Below are 18,401 nucleotides of genomic sequence, written 5' to 3'. Positions count from 1 at the left end.
GCAGCTGGATGAAACACGAATCGAGTATTTAAGCAAGGTCTTCAACCTATCGTTAGCCAGCATAATAGTTCCCCAAGACTGGAAAATTGGCAGGTAGGTCCTGTTGCTGATAACTGGCAAGGATGCCATCATACAAGCCGATCTCACTTCATGTCACTAGTAGCAAAGCTACTTGAGGCGTTTCTCCTCCCCAGCATCGAAGTGTGTTATCCAGTTGCCGATCATCAACATGGTTACCGGTTGCAGCAGTTTGCATAGTACCATTTCCATTCATATCAGCCGGGGGCTCAACCAAAACAAACCGTGTCACAGAATAGTAAGGATATTGATACACGTATTTTGATAATTCCGTATGCGGATGATTGTACGCTCATGGCATCATGTCCCATCATTGGTAACATTTGTGTCAAACTAAACGCTCAGGTCGATGGGTCAATAATTCCGACCACTAACTACTCCTGGAGTCACATTCGAAATTTTATACAAGTCGTCCGCGTACGCCACGATAAAATGAGAGGTAGTAACACGGTCCTCAAATTCCTAGTCGGCAGCACTTGGGGAGCAGATAGAGAAATATTGTCAACCACGTACAACGCGATAGGTTGGTCTGTGGTAAGCTTTGCTACGCCAGCGTGGTTTGCCAGCATAAGTGATATGCAGAATGCAGCCCTGAGAACCGCATCTGGGCGTCTCCTCATGTCTTTTGTGGATCATTAGCTTGAGACTAAGACTTTGCCGGTGCGTCGACACAACAGGGTTTTGTCGATGCCATATATGCTTGGATTCTATAGGAATCCATCCAAATCCCCATCTAGTGGATAGGTAACCCCGTGGCCTAGACAGGAGGACTTCTAGATCAACAGGATTATCAGACAGGCTTAGGGATATTCATACTAATGCATTCGCTGAGGCTACGACAGCCTATCGTATGAATACCGTCCTAGGACATCACCCACCATCTGTGGCAGCGGAAGAACAACAGCTGCCTAGACAAGCGAGAGTTTTTTATGTTTATCTGTTGTTTTGGCTTGTAGCGGCTTCAATTCTTTCTGTGCCAGGATTTATGACACAACACAGAACATCTCCTCGGCATGATACGCTGCACTTTTTCAACTGCCCAGCCAAACCAACTCACTAACTCCAATCTCAAAATAAGACGTAACGTGCTACAATAACAAAAATACTTTGGTTGGTACAGATTTTGCCGAGTTGACGATTTGGAATTCGGGCCTTTCGGAGGGTAGATCCCATTTTCGTGGGAATGACCGCCTAGCTTTTCATCCAGTAGAACTCCTACTAGTGTCGACGCTAGTAGCGTAGTTATTATTCCGTCCAATTCCAGTCTAATCTCTATTCCAGACAACGCCATTATGAACTAGCTCTTACTAATTCTATCCGCCTACCTCCCCAAGATATAAGGGCCATGGTGGAAGTCTCCCCACCCCCCCCTTGACGGTCTGGATTTGTATACAGACGGTACCAAGTGTCTTTCAGGCTGAAATCTTCGCGATTTGGAAGGCAGCGGAATTGATAAAGTTTGGATGCAGTAATCTTTGAACCGATGACTATCTTTTTGGATAGTCAAGCGGCTCTTAAACCATCAAATCCGATATCGTCCTTAAGAGTAGATCATCCTTGGGAACGCTAACTAACGGCGTTCGGCTATGCTGGGTACCAGGACACCGCGACTATCTGGGTAATTAAAGAGCAGATGAATTAGCTAGACGAGGATCGCAGTCTACTAATCTAGCTATCGCTGACTCCATCAAACCACCCATTTGTCATTTCTTCCAAAAAATTGAAGCGTTCTCTGGCGAAAGAGCCAGTGAATTGTGGCATAATGAACCTAGGTGCATCGTGGCAAGATCCATATGGCCGTCTCTGCCAGTCAAAAGAACGAACTCTCTGTTGAACCTGAGTAAAGCTGAAGTTAGAGTAACAAGGGGATTAACACTGGACACTGCTATATCAGGGCCTTTACCATAAAATGGGATGAGGATGTTACTGACTACTGCAGACACTTTGAGGATGAGGAGGAGTTGGAGACGATCGAGCACCTCCTGTGTCGTTGTCCAGCCCTGGCTCGTAGACTACATAGGTTAGTAAGTGTTCACTTTCCACCGTGTCTAACTTTCTACTTAACTGTGGAACCTGCTGTGATCTACAACATCATCAAAAATCTGAAGTGGCTGGGACAGCGCAACCTAAACGCGTAAATGATGTTTCTATTATTCTGCCTACCATCAAAACTTCTTCCCTTCTCTATTACTATTCCCCCTCTCTTAAACTTTCTTGTAATTTATTTGTTTTTTTACTTTTTAATAACCTCCTCTTTTTATTTCTTCTCTCCCTCCTCTCTTTCCCACATCCTCTTTTCTTTACAGCATTTTCCTCTTTTTTCTACTGGATGATCACAATGGACCGGAAGATCTCCGAGTGACGCAGTCACAAGTTAGTGGCTGCACATCCCAAAACCTAACCTAGACCTGGCAAAAGGTCGCATTAAATTTAGACTACATTCCAATCATAGTCGCTGTAGCCATTTCGTGAGCTGGCATGGCGTCACAAAATTCATTCCTAATGCGCCAGGCAGGAAACCCTTATATGTCGTGAAAACCAATTGATGTTTTTATACCCTCAGCATTTATGCTATCGAGGGTATATACACTTTCATACGGGCAAAATGTGCCTCATCGAAATAATGGTTTTAGACCCAAAGTATGTTTGGACGAAATCCGTTTCAGACAATTTGGAGTTGATATAGCTATGTCCGTCCGTCTGTCTGGCTGGAGCGCACGATAACTATCGAATGGATCAACTGGTTTGGTCCAAAATTTGGCTTTCGTAATATTTTGTCCAAACATAGTTTAAGTTCGAAGATGGGCTATATCGGTCCACTCCTTCCGGTACCTCCCCCACAAAAGTTCGAAAAATTTGTGCGCACGATAACTCTTGAAAGAAGTTACCGATTTGATCCATACTTTGCACATCGTGAAATTTCTACCAGACTTAGATGAGGTTCCAATATGGACTCAATCGGTCCATTCCTTCGGGTATCTCCCACACAAAATTTCAGATAAATTCAGATTAGGACATGCTTCCGAATCGCTTTGTTCATATATCTACCAGATATAGATCAGCTTCGAATATGGACTATATTTGTCTACTACTTCTGGTACCTCTCACACAAAATTTGGGATAAGTTCACTTTAAGACCTGCCTTCGAATCACTTTGATTTTTGTTGAAGCGATTTGCATTTGCTACCTCCATTACGACGGTAAAAGTTTTTTCAGGGGCAAGTCCATATTTCTTGGGAAAACAATATCACTTGAATGCCGCAACCAATTAGGTCCCAACTTTCGATCTACTAATATTTTGTCAAAATTTAGTTTAACCTCTAAAATGGCCCTTATCGGTCCTCCCTGAGGGTACCTCCCCCACAATATTTCAACATTTGTGGCTTAGTGCAATTAATTCCCAATCCACATTTTTGTCTGCAAGTTCAAATGTCGAAAAAGGGCCACCAAATTCTGAAGAGGCCTTAAATACAATCGATTTGCCCGTAGGTGAAAGTTTCATTTCACATTGGCTGAGGGTATATATCTGTCGGCAAAGCCGACTGACACTCTTTACTTGTTTTCTAGTAAAACATACATAAAATATTTCCATAATAGGTATTACAGACTCAAATTGGATTTCATGGTCTTAGGAAAACTATGATTTATGCAAATTAAGCGAAACATCAATATCCACTCCATCTCAGTTTCCACTAATCACAATGGTTTCCGGATTTTTCCCATAGATTACAAAAAGAAGAAATATCTTCATGCTTAAAGTTATGACCAATCATTAGTTTTCCTCCTCATAATATTTTATCTCAGCCACTATCTGCTGCAGCTGAATTCACATCATAACCATTAAACTCTGGACATAGTAAATTAAAGTAAAACAAAAACAATATTAAATAAAGTTGTTTATTTTCATCGTGTTACACATAATTGTGGCACAAAGTCGTTGCTTCATATTTCTGTTGCCGGTTTGCGACTAATCAAACACTTTTCTGTCTGTCTGCCAATGCCAAAACATTTTGTGGTGGAGGTATCCCCAAGAAGAAGAAAAAAAAAAACAAAACATTTTTTACGTGAAAGGAAGTCTGTAACAACATAAGCAAACGGCAGTTGGAGTTTTTCTTACTCATTTTGTCGGTTTATAAAATTTAGTAAGTAACGCTAATAAAACAACAACAGCATACATCATCAAAAAAGTAAGCCCATAGCCGTTGTCACTACCGAAACTAATTAAATTTACGCCATTAGCAGCGATATAAACGCATTGTAAATATAGCTGTTGATATTGCTGTTGCCATTTATTGCTGACATACACGTTATCTTGGTGGCTTAAGAGCGATCACCACTGCATTTTTCTCTCTCTTTTTTCCATCACAGTCTCCTTGAAAATATTAACATTACCGGAGATTGGGTCGAATTACAGAGTTGTTGATATTACAAATTTTTTGATTTGCGAATATTAAGAAATATGCTGTGGTGCCATTACATAATGAATGGATTATCGTGTCACACCTTATGGTATTACTTGTTGTTTTTGTTGTTGTCGGAAATTGTATATACAATGTTGCTGTTATTAGCAGCATAAAAACAAAAATTTTTTAATTAATTTTAATTCTAGTAGTGAGCAATTAAGAAACTGCAACAGTTCTCAGTCTGCCTTTCAGGAAAGCATAGATGGTACTAATGGATAGGTACACAAGAGGCTTAATGCCCGTGATCGATTCACCTCAGTATAATGTTTCCTGAGTATTTCATCTATGAAAAACTTCCAGTAGGTCCCGTATCCTTGTGCTAATATGAATCGGGGTGCACTCATTGATATTAGATAAGTCTCCCTGTCCCTTCTGGGATGTTTGTGGAACAATTCATCTGATCTGAGGGTGTCAACCAGAAAATGTTCCATTGCTACCATGTTGATATGATGATAACAAGATGGTCCCATGTCATTCCCATCAGGGATGTTTGTGGGAACATTTGTTTGTATGTATGTGGTTATAATACCTCGGTTGACGGTGCGATTCTTGGCGCACCTGAAAAATTCAATGCCACGTTCAACTAAGGGAACATTACAAGTCATATATTTAATCTTTTCCAAAACACTGCTATAAAAACAAAGGACCTGCTTTTCCGGTCTGTTGATGATCTGCGCAAATGTTTTAAGTATCTTCCACACTCGTAATGCCAAACTCTTTACAAAAAACACGCTGGTAACGCACTGTAGAATGTAGTTAAAAAATACAAAACTGACGAAAAGCGTGGAATTGAGATGCTAAAACATCTCGTTTCTAGACTCACTCCGTTGGATAAATGGTAATTTGGATAAAAATAAAAACATTTCGACATCATTTGACCATCCGAAAACAAGGATGAACATTAGGGTTATGACTAGACATCGGATTTTGCATATTTGCATATTTTTTAATAATAGAGATACGAAGATTCTGATTGGACCAAAATTCGTTTCAAAGAAATCTAAATTCAATGGCAGGGTCATATTTTGTATTTATTTTGCATATTTGCATATTTTGCATATTTTTTGCATATAAATATGCAAAATATGCAAAAAATATGCAAAATATGCAAAAAATATGCAAAATATGCAAAAAATATGCAGAATATGCAAAAAATATGCAAAATATGCAAACAGTTTTTGGCCGAAAATCGTCATAAAAGTCGTAAAATTGACAATTAAAGTTGGGAAAAATCATCGAAGTGTCCTAAATTAAAATTGTTGGCCGTTTAACGTCGCTTTTTAGCAGATTATTATGCTATTGAGACCCCTTACCACAGTGTGGATATAAAAATATGGTTATATGTATATTGTAATACCATTTTTTATTATTAACCTATTAAAAAATATAAAATTTGTTAAATTGTCAAATATTTTATTTAAAATTCAATATTTTCTTTGTCTTAATTTGTTGCATTAGTCTGGTTTTAACTCAAAGGGAAAACATCGATGTCGGATTTTTTTATGCGGCACTCCCCTAATGTGTTTAGTTTGGTTAGATTTTAAGATTGTTAAAGTTTGAGCACAATTGGAATATGTTAACACATGCCACTGGGTCCTCGTAGTTATGAAAATCTCGACTTTTTGGCTATTTGACGACTTCAAACGGTTAAAATTATTTGCCCGTGTTATGCATTAAATTAAATGCCATACTATTCTTAATATTACTTGCCGAACAACAAAATACGTAAGTAATACTAAATTCAAGATAATAAAGCCAATGTCCCGAAAACGCCTTAGGGTGAAAATGGAGTCTATTGTGAAAAAGCCCTTTTTACAGTGTTTAATTTAACTTGCTTTTGTGTCTGTTTTGTTCAAATCTAGTAACTTATTTTCCACACAGTTGTAGTTGACCAATCGAACTAAAACTTTGCACACTTTTCAGACTTGGATGACAATACATGAATATGAAACCAAAACCAATATGGGTCCATTTTTTCTTTAGAGCCCCCATATAGCGGTACCACCCGATTTAAAGTATTTTAAGGATTCTGGTTAAATTTTTGGGCCGAATTGGCTATAACTTGGTATTTGGGGTTCCCAATGGCACAGAAACTTCCTCACTAAAAATGTTGGACTCAGGTCAAAGTTTTGGTATAGCCCCTATACAACGGTACAACACGATTTCAGGTATTTTAAAGTTTTTATCTAAATTTTCGACCTAAATTGGCTATAATTTTGTTATGAGGTTCCCAGTGGTCAAAAAAATTTAATGCTGAAAAGTTAAAAATAAAAAAATAGTTAAAAAAATAAGTTACAGTGTTTTATTTAAAACTAGAAAATATCTTTTAATGATTAAATCTCTCAAATAAAAGGCTTGCATTTGAATTACAAATTGTGGCAATATTAAACGGCCACCAGCGTTTTATTTGAGAGAATCCATCATTAAAAATTATGTTCTAATTTTAAGTGCTTTTATAAATAAAACATTGTAACTTAATTTTTTAAATTATTTTTTATTTCTTCCCATATTATCAATTTTTTGGGAATGAAAACAAATGTCTTTTACATTTTGTTCATATTTAAATTTATTTAAGAGGCTGACATAATGTGATTTTGGAGACATCTGGGTAAAGATGACTACTTGGTGATGAACTCGACTCCTTGCTCTGCTATGTCGTTCATAAATTTCAAGTTGTTTAACATCCTTTACCCTTCCTGGTAATTGATTTTCTGCGGTCAAGTTACAGGATCTTTTTCAAGAAATTCGGAGTTAATGCTTAATCCCTGGTAGACTTTTTGGAAATTTCGGCAGTTTTTTTATTGTTATACCCCGGTTACACTTAGCCGGATTATCCCAGTGGGTTTGGATTTCAAATGTCAATTCGAAGTGGGTTAACCAGGCAAAAAAACTCTAGTGTAACCGTACTATTAGTTTGGGTTTTTCCATCTTCTTCTGCTTGCTTTGTTAAGATTTTTGTCGCATTTGGCTCTTTACGTTGGTTTGAACTATCAGATCAGGTCAACAAGTTCAGGACTAAGATACCACAGATGATATATCATTTTGTTATTTCCTTTATCTGATATTTGTTTCGTATTTCAATAAATCTTCAATGCGGTTTAGGTCTTTTTTGGACCTAAAAAATATTTCTGAATTTCGCTTTCACTATTTGTTGTATTAAACTCAATCTATTGTCTCTAATCCTTTTCAGCCTATTGATTATGTTTACCCAATCCATCCAATATTATATCTACATAACCATTATCTTGTTCATTATAGGTTTTGTAAAATCAATAACCCACACTCTCATTTATAACACTCAGTTTTTGTCCTTTGATACAAAATAAATAAACAATATAAGAAACGTTCTGGGCGCGTTAAACCGGGCTCGAAAGATGAAAACACAAAGTGCTTCTACGACCTCTTGTTCTTGGGAAGTCAGCTGGGAAATAGTTTTAAAACATTCTCGCCTACATCGAACTTGGATTTGTCAATCGCACACTATTCTAATAGATATCGCGTGAATATGTTTGTTTGATGTCCGGATGTGCTGCCAAACTTGCAGTCAAAAATCCCTCTCAACAATACTTCTTATAAATCTGTACGCAGGTACAGAAGCTCTCGACTTAACATCTGCTCAAGCGGGTAAGACCCCATTATTCTAGGCATTCGTACACTGCTAAGTCTTGTTTCTCCCCTGAGCTACTGTCAGTTTCAGGAACGCCCAGGAGTTGTTCTTTACCCCCATACCAGATGATACCAGAACAGCAACCCGTTCTGCACTGTTTTGAGAATACCTGGTAATAGTTTTCCATGCCAGTGCACGCAAATAGTCTTGTTTTGGGGTATCTTCCTTGAAGTTGTTGCTAGTATTTTTCACTGTTTATTCTCCGGAATAAGCGGATAAAGCTTATAAAGATCATATATTTGTTGGGGTTTCTCCGAGAGCTTCTACTGTAGAAAAAATGATACGACTAACGTTCCTATAGGACACTTTACAGGGATCCAGGAGCAATGACAATTTCATGGTTAGGAGTTTTTTTTGAAGCTGCGCTTGATTATTTTCGGGACAGATGGTTCTTCAGATTCTACGAAGCGTTTAGCATCAAAAGAAGACCTAGACCTCATTGAACATCTATTGAAATACGAAAACATAGACAAAAAAGGAAATAAAAAATAATAAATCACTTGTGGTATCTTAGTCCTGAACTTGTTGGCTTGGCATTGTTTGATCCGACAGTGCAAAACACCGTAAAGAGTCAAATGGCGACAAAAATCTTAACAAAGTGAAGATGGAAACTTCTCCGGAAATATTCGACCCAAACTTACAAAAGAACAACTGTTCGAAATTCATAAAAAATCACAGCTTCACTCCGAGTCGAGCTCACCACAGATTACAACCAATTAATTACAAAGGACGAACAACTAAAACAATGCGTTCTCCAAGTAGTCGGCTATACCCAGATAGGCTCCATTTTCGCCCTAAGGCGTACGTAGTCACGTTAATCGGGACACTGGCATTTTGTTTTTGAATATAAAATAAACAGAATGACCTTTAATTTAATGCATAATACGGGCAAATAGCTTTAACCGTTCCACAGATATGGGTCGGCGAGGGAGACGAGATTTTCATAACTTCGAGGCTCCAGTAGCACGTGTTAACTTATTCCAATGGTGCTCAATTGGCAATCTTAATTTAAATCTATCTAAAATCTAATCTAAGTAAAGAGTTTAGGCGGCACCCCCGCCTAAAAAAATCCGACATCGATTTCTTCCCTTTGAGTTAAAACCAGCCTAAAGCTACAAATTAAGACAAAGAAAATATTAAATTTACATAACATGATTGATATTTTATCAAATTTTATATTTTTGCATAGTTTAACAATAAAAATAGTATTACAATACCATATACCCTACACCACACCGTCGTAAGAGGTATCAATAACACAATAATCTGCTAAAAATCGACGTTAAATGGCCAACAGTCTTAATTTAGGACACTTTAAAGTTTTTTTGATGATTTTTTCCAACTTTAATTGTAAATTTTACGACTTTTTTTTGACGATTTTCGACCAAAAAATGTTTGCATATTTTGCATATTTTTTGCATATTCTGCATATTTTTTTTGCATATTTTGCATATTTTTTGCATATTTTGCATATTTTTTGCATATTTTGCATATTTTTTGCATATTTTGCAGATTTTTTGCATATTTTGCATATTTTTTGGCATATTTTTTGCATATATTTTGCATATTTTTTGCATATTTTTGATATGACCCCAAATATCGAAAAATTGACCCTCAAAACGCCTAGATCCAAAATTTGAGTCCAATCGGATGAGAAATAAAAAACACGCAAAAATCCGATGTCTAGTTATGACTTTTTTACAACCTCATATCCCTGTATCATAGCGTGATGAGTTTCTACATAACATTACATAAAATCTTAGTTATAAAGTGATGTGATAAAAAAGCTTCCGCACAAAAAACTTTTAAAGTTTTTATTTTTCAGAACTTTTGACCATTTTTCTAAGTCACTATAAGAAGATATTTAACTGAAAACAAGGTGTAGGGGCACACAACATAACCAAATTGACATAACCGTTGGTATCTCACTATTTTATCGTCGTATTATTACATATACATATATCATTTTATATTATATACATATAACATTATTTCATAAATTTCATAGCATTTTTTCAAAAAAAAAAAAAAAAAAAATCAATGTGGTTTGTGCGGAACCTTTTTATACCCTCAGCATTTATGCTAACGAGGGTATAATGTGCTTCATCGAAATAAGGGTTTTAGACCCCAAGTATGTTTGGACGAAATGTGTTTCAGACAATTTGGAGTTGATTTAGCTATGTCCGTCCGTCTGTCTGGCTGGCTGGATCGCACGATAACTCTCGAAGGGATGAACCGATTCGGTTCAAATTTTGGCTTTCGTAATATTTTGCCCAAACTTAGTTTAAGTTCGAAGATGAGTTATATCGGTCCACTCTCTCCGGTACCTCCCCCACAAAAGTTCGGAAATGTTCGGAAAATTTGTGCGCACGATAACTCTTGAAGGAATTAACCGATACTTTGGACATCGTGCAATTTCTACCAGACTTAGATGATGTTCCAATATGAAATCAATCAGTCCACTCCTTCGAGTACCTCCCACACAAAATTTCGGAAAAGTTCAGTTTTGGACCTGGTCTCGAATCGGTTTGATTTTTATTGTAGCAACTTGTATTCACTGCCCCACATACGACGGTATAAGTTTCATCAGGGGCAAGTCCAACTTCCTGAGAAAATAACCTGAAAGGTACAAAAAACCCTATGACACCGTGTGTAGTGGTTCGAGCGAAAGATAACTCTCGAACGGATATGCCGATTCTGTCCAAACTGTAGTCTTCCTAATATTTTGTGCAAACTTAGTTTAAGTTCGAAGATAAGCCATATCGGTCCACTCCTTTAGGTACCTCCCCCACAAAAGTTCAAAAATCTTCGGAAAAATTGTACGCACGATAACTCCTGATGGGAGTGACCGATTTGGTCCATACCATATATCTACTAGATATAGATCAGGTTCGAATATGGACTATATTTGTCCACTCCTTCGGGTACCTCCCACACAAAATTTTGGATAAATTCACTTTAAGACCTGCTCTCAAATCACTTTATTTTTTGTTGAAGCAACTTGCATACGCTGCATCAATTACTACAGTAAAAGTTTTTTTCGGGGGCAAGTCCATACTTCTTGAGAAAACAGCCCGAAAATTGTAAAAAACCCCTATGGCACCATATGTAGTGCCTGGAGAGCACTTTCGATATTATAATATTTCTTTGAATATTAGATGAAATTCGATGGTGGTGCTTTTAGGTCAGGCTATATCAGCCAAGATCATCCATATACGTTAACATATGTGAGAATAACAATCAGTCGTCGCTGAGCAGCCGACAAGTAAACATTAGTGTTGGGCAATCTCGTTCATTGAGCGGATCGATCTTTTTCATTCCGTTCACCAAAAAGATCCGGGTCGTTTACTTCGTTCGTTGGCTCTTTTTCGTTCAACAATACATTTGACTGTATTATTTTCTTTTGAAGTCGTTCGTTCTCTGCTGCATATGACTCCGACGTTCTTTTCACCGAATCGTTCTTTTGAAAATGTTCGTTCACGAATGACACAACTGTTGTGTTACTTGCTTCTTTGTGTGCTAATGGGGGTGGTTTTGTTTCTGAACGTAGGGTGGTGGTTTTGATATGAAAGAACCAGATGAACGAATGATGCAAAAGCAAGATATGACCGAGATGTGCTACTGAATGAGGTGAGTTACTGAGCGAGAGTAGCTCTCTGAATCATTGTTGTTTTGTGTGGAAATGTGTGCTGCTTCCGCTAACGCAGCGTTTGTTTAGAGTTTGACTGCAAAACCAATGCTGCTAATTTTGTAAGCAGCAATGACTCGTCCATCGGGGATCTGAATGAACGATATAAAAGAATGAGCTGGATACGGATCCGTTCGTTCTTTTCACGGAATCGTTCCTTTGAGCCGGTTCGTTCATGAACGACGCAACTCTAGTAAACATGTGCATGGATATACGCATAATTTTAGTGGGGACACTGAACAAAACCGCACACACCCGCCACATGTTTACTGGTCACAGGTCTAGCAACCACTAAATGTTGATTAGGGTTATGACTTTTTGACATTTTTCCTCAAAAATGATTTCCTGTAGCAGGGACGAATGAACTTTTGCCTATTAATCACTATGCTATTGTTTATTCCATTGAAATATAAAAAAAGTTCACGCACAAATCGATTTTAAAAAAATAATTTTTTGAAAAAATATATGAAATGAAAAAAAAATTTTTTTCAAAAAATTATTTTTTGGTGCACGAATGAATAAATATCAGCCTACTAATAACTATAATAACGCTTATTTCATTCAAATATTAAAAAACACGCGAAAAAAGTCACTTTGAAAAAATTTAAAAAATTTTTTTTTGTTAAAAAATTATATTTTTGAATAAAAGCGTTTACGACATTTTTACGATTCTCAGAATTGAAGAAAAATAGTGAGAAATACATTTTATGTAATTTTTCAGTGACTTACAAAAAATTGTCCATAATTTTGATAAATTCAAATTTTAAAATCATTTTGTGCGTGAGGTTTTTCGCCGAATCACCTTATAATTAATATTTTATGTAATCTTATATAATCTCATCACGCTATGATACAGGGATATGAGGTTGTAAAAAAGTCATAACCCTAATGTTGATACAAATTTTCTTGTGATTCTCTCACTACTTTACTCTCTTTTTTATTTTGAGCATCAATGGGCTATATCAACAAACCACACCACAACAACATACCTACCACTGTAGCTCGCAACAATTTTGTTGTTAGTTAACTGACAAACCAAACAACTACAGTGCGTTTGGTGTCGAAAAAACAAAGTGTTTGGCTGTATAGTTCGCAACTACAAATTTGTAATTTCTTTAATATAAAGGTAACATACATATAATATCTCAACCTAGTGATGATAGACTCAACATGTATGTACATATGGTTCGTATTGTTCTGCTATGTTCACAAGACGATAACAACTACAGTGAGAATCATTAGAAGAAACGGTAAGTAACGGTAACAATAATAACAAGTAAAAAAGCATTAAGTTCGGCCGGGCCGAACTTTTCATACCCTCCACCATAAAATATTCATTCCTGTCCCCAACTTTAAGTGAGTACGTTAAAATGTCAGATAATGTACATAAAATGCTTCATTCGGGAGGCCCTTTTTTATGGTGTCTATATCTAACTGTTGACAATTTTTGGTGGGCTAGAAATTGGGAGGTACTGTTATATAGGGGTTATAATAAAACATGGGCCTATGTTGACAGTTTTTGATGGGAGCCTTTAATGTCAAATAACTCCTAATTCGGTTAAAAAATTTAGCTAGAATCATCCAAATATCGAAAATCGGTACATAACGTGGGAACTTCAAATGTCATTAACAGCTAGTTCGGAGGTATCTGGGCTATACGAAAATATGAACTTAAATGAACAATTTTTGTTGCAGAATTTTTGTTGACTTTTAAATTTCAAATTACAGAAAGTTCATCCAAAAAATAAAGCTAAGGTACGGAAAATCGGGAGGTTTGTTTTGGGGCTATACAAAAACATGGGCCTACGTTCGGTTAAACATTTTAAGTAAAATCCTCAAAGTACCGAAAATCGGGAAGTATCGTTATATTGGGGCTATGTTGAAAATTGTTGATGCAGATGTGTGGTGACCACTACAACCTTCAAATCTCAAATTACAGTTAGTTCTGTTAAAAATTGTAGCTAAAATTGGCAAATTACTGAAAATTGGGAGGTACCGTTACATGGGAGCTATATCCGAACATGGACCTATGTTAACAATTTTTGATGGAGAGGTGTTGTGACCACTAAGAACTTCAAATGTCAAATTACTGCTAGTTCGGTTTAATATTGTAGCTAAAATAATCAAATTGCTGAAAATCGGGAGGTACCGTTATATGGGGGCTTTCTTGACAATTTTTGGTGGAGAGGTGTGGTGACCACTAAGAATTTCAAATGTTCAAATTATAGATAATTCGGTTAAAACTTGTTGGTAAAATTCTCAAAATACCTGAAATCGGGCGGTAACGTTATATGGGGGCTATTCCAAAACATGGACCTATGTCCACTAGTTGTATAAGTTTATTGACATTTAAGAACCCTAAATGTCAAATTATAGCTATATCGGTCTGAAAATGTAGCTAAAAACGTCAAAATACCGCAAATCGGGGGGTACCGTTATATGGGGGCTATACCAAAACGTGGACCTATGTCCACAAGTTTTGTTATGTAAGTTTATTGACACTTAAGAACCCTAAATGTCAAATTATAGCTAAATCGTTCTAAAAATGTAGCTAAAAACGTCAAAATACCGCAAATCGGGGGGTACCGTTATATGGGGGCTATACCAAAACGTGGACCTATGTCCACAAGTTTTGTTATGTAAGTTTATTGACACTTAAGAACTCTAAATGTCAAATTATAGCTAAATCGTTCTAAAAATGTATCTAAAAACGTCAAAATACCGCAAATCGGGGGGTACCGTTATATGGGGGCTATACCAAAACGTGGACCTATGTCCACAAGTTTTGTTATATATATTTATTGACACTTAAGAACCCTAAATGTCAAATTATAGCCAAATCGGTCTGAAAATGTAGCTAAAAACGTCAAAATACCGTAAATCGGGGGTACCGTTATATGGGGGCTATACCAAAACGTGGACCGATATAGCCCATCATCGAACTTGACCTGCCTGCAAACAAAAGACGCATTTTCCCAAAATTTCAGCGTCCTATCTCCATTTTTGTGGATGCTAGAGTGATTACCACAGACGGACGGACGGACGGACGGATGTGCTCAGATCGACTTAGATTTTTACCCTGATCAAGAATATATATACTTTATAGGGTGGCAAATGAGTATTTCAATGCGTTACAAACGGAAAAACAAACTTAATATACCCTCCATACTATGGTGGAGGGTATAAAAAATAAAAGAATTAATAAAAGTAGCAAAATTTGTGTCTGGCTTGGTTGGTGATGTGTTTGGTTAGTCAATAATAACAAAAACAACAACTCACCAAAATTGTTTTTTTTTCGATCGGATAGGTGTTCATGAAATAAAGAAATTTGAACCTTTGCAAGACTTTATGAGCACTATTCCTGAAATGCAGTAACTATTTTTTTCTGTGTAGTTTATGTTCAAATTTGGGCCCTATCTGTCCAATCCTTGTGGTACCATCCACACAAATGTTCAACATTTTTGTGTGGTTAGGGGTCTGTTCGAGGATCCTTTGAACATTTTTACCGAAGGTTTTCCTTGTGACCGTGTTTACAGCGATATTATGTTTTACGTAGGCTAGTGTGATAAAAAAGCTCTATCGAAATCCCCGCATATTTTTGAGCTTTAATCCTATCCATACTTTTGTCGGTTCATACGCCCAACATTTTGAAAACCGCCCTAAATACATAAGTTATTTTGGGAACAAAATATTTCAATCCACACAGGCTGAGGATATATCTCTGTCGGCAAAGCCGACTGATACTTTTTACTTGTTATATAATAAAATGGAATGAATGTTACTTTAGGCATTAGTAGGTAAAAGTTCATTCATTCTCACTACAGGAAATCATTTTTGAGAACGAAGACTAAATATCAAATTTCAGTCATTTCGGTGGGATATTGAGGCCACTTTCAAACTACCGACAATCGGGTGGTACCATTCTATGGGGGCTACATGAAGACGTGGACCTATACTGACAAATTTCAGGTGGAAAGGTTTTTATCCCCAACGAAGACTAAATAACAAATTTCAGTCATTTCGGTGGGATATTGAGACCACAACTTTCAAAATACCGAAAATCGGGAGCTACCGTTCTATGGGGGCTATATGAAGACGTAGACCTATGTGGACAAATTTCAGGTGTAAAGTTTCATACCCCTAACGAAGACTTAATACCAAATTTCAGCCATCGGTGGGATATTGAGGCCACAAGTCCTTGCATATGGTTTCCATATGCTCATTTTATGCAAATATATAAAAATATGCAGGATATGGAAAATATGCAAAAATTTCTGGGCCTAATTCGTTTTATTTTGTGATAAAACGAATTTTCGTTTTATTTTGTAATCCTAACCATATATGTATGTATGCATTTGCATAGGATTCTGCTGTCTAGTGATAACCCTGCGACAACTGAATGAGGCTGATAGACTTCCCGACAATGAAAAAGATGGATATCGACTGGAGGAGCAAATATCAACTCCGAATGCAACCATCTGGCAGTCAAGTTTCGCACTCGATTAATGTAGTGAACAATGTACACATCGCGAAAGCAGGACATCGGAAAGGTGCAAACACAACAGCCATGTGTACCATGGGCTTCCACATCTTCAATTTGTATCTTACGATCCAACTCCACGACACATCTGGAAGGACATCTGACTCTATCGTCCAGATATGTAAGACTTCTTAGCATCGGATCTCAACAGGTTGTCAATAGCAGAAGGTCTGAAATAACTAAATACTCGATCCTCCAGCAATAGGTGACACTGAAAGGATCGAGGTCGAGCGTGGATCATCTTCATGAGGATACAAGAATACTGTCGGCAGTTTCTTTCAACGAAAGTTTCAACCAAAATCATCCATCAATCAACGACAGTGAAAGACTCTTGTTCAATTTAGATCTTGATGGAATGTCATTCTCAACTATCTATCAATTGAGAATACTTCCCTGCAAACAGCCGACACAACAGCCGACTTAAACCACACGACACACTGCACCTATTTTCTTGCCCAATTAAGGACACAGGTTTACGCTTTCTGGACCTCTAGGTTAATGTCGTTGACCCGTTGGGCCCTGGATGCATCTTCGGATTGAGCATCCCACCAATGTTCTCAACCACATTTTGCTCGAAGTCTGGAAAAAAGTCCAACGTTGTTCCGCCACTAAACCCAGGCAATGATCCCAGCAAAGGTGAATCGTACAGACCGATTTCGTAGTTGTTGCCCGTAGCAAAGACTCTTGAGACTACCTCGCATCAGAAAAAGCTATCCAGTTGCCGATCATCGGCATGGATTCAGTAAACAGAACAGCACTACAACAGCGCTGTACGTCACGCTCCACACTTATTATCCGAGGATTCAACTAGAACAAGCCATCTGTTAGGACAATGTTGGTGGCGATTGACTTATCAAAATCCTTTGATACTGTCAAGCACTCCACACTGTTTGAGGACATCGAGCAGACAACCCTCCGGCCAAGTTTAAAACGATGGATAATCAATTGTATGTGTGGACGCTCGTCGTACGTGGTATTCAGGAGCAAGAAGTCCAAGCCCCGTGGCGTGAAACAGTGAATTCCCAAGGTGGGATGATATCTCCGGAACTGTTTAACCTCTACCTCTCCTGTATTCAGGCGGTATTGAGTTCGTAACATATGCGGACGATTGTACAATCTTGGCATCGTGGACCTTCATTAATGCAATTTGTGAAGTGGCGAACGCCTATTTGATCGACCTTACCGACTTTTTTCACTCGCGAAATATGCAAACACCTACGTCCACTCTGTTCACCACATGGACTGCGGAGATGAGAATAGAGTTCAATATTCTTGTCTATAGTCACATTCGACGGTATGTTCAGGACTTCGGCTTATGCCACTGCTATCTGCGATAAACTGAGATGTTCACATAGATGCAGTCGTTGATGCCATAAACAATTATCGCAGCTGAAGAACGCCATAGCCTAGAAAATCGTATCCAGCATACTGTGCGAACAACCAAAGCCCACAAGGCCAATGAACTAATCGTGCCAAATACGAGGTCTGATCCCAAAAACAGTTATTTTCATATTTCATGTGTTACGTATGTTCGATTTTCACATGTTTTCTGTTATGTTGGTACACATGTCTTATACATATGTACATATGTAAGTTGGTAATATGCGTGTTCGTTTACTCCAAATTTGCTCTACAGTACAATGCAAAAGACCTCGTACATAATTTTTGGGAAGAAAAATCTTGGCAGCTTAGCCGATATTTAATCTGTTCATAAATGAAAGTTTCAATTCATACAGTCTGAGAATACATAAAACCTCAATGAAGAATTTCAATGGCAAATGTTTTGAGCAGCTCTCAACATACCTTATTTTTATACCCCAGCCTTTAGGCTAGAAAGGGTATATGGGCAATATTATTGAAAATTTAACATCGTTGAAGCCAAGGTTTACCCGTTTATAACTCGCGAATAGTGGTTGTATATTGTACAATTTACATGCTTTTGGATAAAATGAAATGTTTTTAGAC

General features: G+C 37.4%; 1 protein-coding gene across 1 annotated transcript in view; it reads right to left on the bottom strand.

Annotated features, from left to right (window-relative positions):
- The window catches only part of Pxd (Peroxidase), a 180,749-nt gene that overhangs the window by 100,065 nt on the left and 62,283 nt on the right, over positions 1-18,401 (bottom strand). The gene's annotated exons all lie outside the window — the stretch shown is intronic.

Source organism: Musca autumnalis, unplaced genomic scaffold (genome assembly GCF_047663935.1).
Source record: "Musca autumnalis isolate F117 unplaced genomic scaffold, ASM4766393v1 scaffold_1, whole genome shotgun sequence".
NCBI lineage: Eukaryota > Metazoa > Arthropoda > Insecta > Diptera > Muscidae > Musca > Musca autumnalis.
This window is presented reverse-complemented; position numbering and strand designations above follow the sequence as displayed.